Here is a 1,920-nt window from a genome sequence, read left to right as displayed (position 1 = left end):
ATTAGGAAGACAGACAAACAAGTGGTCTCAGAAATAAATGCAGTCATTGCATGTGCTGGGTGTAAACATAGTAAGATGCTAAGAGGATGTATTACAAGGTAGTAGCCTCTAGCCTCAGAGAATCAAGAGAAATGGCGATTAAAAAGTAGATTGTAAAGATAGATAAGATAAGCAGGAGCTCATGAAGCTAAGGTGAGGAGGAGAAAATGAGAGGTAGGCAAAGAGCAACTTCCTTCCCCAGCCAATGGGACAGCACAGGGCATTAATTTAGAGAAATGGCAAAAAATATAACATGGTTTTGTTTTGTTTGTTCATTTTTAATAACAATGATGAAGAATTTCTCTTGCCCAATTTCCATGGTCACCTAAGAATCTTCTACCTGCAAAGAATTAGCCATCTGTCACCTTCAGCAGACCAGCAGAAAACAAACATGGACACTCAGTGTCTTTCCTAGTGTCTTCCTTTCTTGACAAACCACACATATCTTTGATCTACTTGCCTGGGATAATCCTTGAATTTCTGCTGCTCTAACATTCTCTCCATCTACTGGTGTCACTGATTTCTTATCTGCCACCAACACAGTCTCAACTGTTATTTCCCTAGCAATCTTTGATCAGGCTCACTTCCTTCAGCTCCATAAAAAACACTGAGACACTTTGCAGGATCCCAAACTCCTGCTCACACTGCTTTTCCCCTTAAACAAAGCAGGATGTTTCTAAAAACAGAGACAGGAGTATGGTGTACTCTCTGCAAATGACAAACTTTAACATCTTACAGAACCTCAAATGACTCCTCAGAAAACTCCATTAACATAGCCTGAGAGATAAGAACTATAAACATTCTAGTTTTTACTAAATATAAGATCATTTGAGGTATTAACACAGCATTGCACTAATCATCTCAGCATTAGTGACTGTTCTGAACTTGGACCTCTGCTCTATATTTTAGTTGATAAAACAGACATAAATTAATCACTCCATTCAGCAGCAAATTCACCTGGGTACCTGGGAGTAAATATAAATGGTAACCAACAAACCTAATAATTTAAACTTCGTTTATGAATGAAAAGTAATTGTTAGTATAAACGCTTGGTGAAGCTACCAGAAGCATTTTTGATATTTGGATGTGTATTCTCCCTCATTTATTAAAATATTGCTGATGAGTCTGGTTCTCGATCAGCCTTTACATCACATCACTTATTTCATGTCCCATCTTAATGACTACAGTCCATGTATCATATAATTATTATTTTTGTTTGTTAGATTTTAGTCTATCAATAAAAATTTGTTACCAATACTACAACTTCTATATCTTATCTACCTCTAAGTTTTAATATCAGAGCAGTAAAAACTACTCAGCAACACTAGAACAATTTTTAACTATTAATTTAATTATTAGTTTTGTTTGTGTTTTTAAGACACACTAGTAATAATGACTCTCAACAGTGCTGTACATTTTTTTAACTTAAAATCTACTATAAATGATCAATATAAAGCAGAATATTACTGAATATGAAAATGTCCTGGGCAGAAACGGGCTTTTTTTTGGTGGGGGGCATCAAAAGATACAGGATCTGTGGCAGAAAAATAAATGGAATATGTAATCTCAAAATCTGGGGATCACTCTCCTATATAACATGCCTGCCTACCCAACACTATCTTAGCATGGGCAAATCTTACCTAAAAAGGAGTCACCAAAGTCTTTAGAGATTAATTGATCTAGTCCCCTCAATTACATTACAAGAAATGGCAGCCTACTGCCTTGGCATTGCTTGGAGCTTTGGAGGATCTGAGTTGTCAAGTTACTCTACATGCACTGGAACTCACCAGCCCCTTCAGAGCAGCCCTACACTGATCTGGACATACTATCTCTGCTCCTCAGATCCACTCTCCAGACCCCTACTCCCAACCTACTCTGTGT

This window comes from Galeopterus variegatus, unplaced genomic scaffold (assembly GCF_000696425.1).
Source record: "Galeopterus variegatus unplaced genomic scaffold, G_variegatus-3.0.2 Scaffold2928, whole genome shotgun sequence".
NCBI lineage: Eukaryota > Metazoa > Chordata > Mammalia > Dermoptera > Cynocephalidae > Galeopterus > Galeopterus variegatus.
This window is presented reverse-complemented; position numbering follows the sequence as displayed.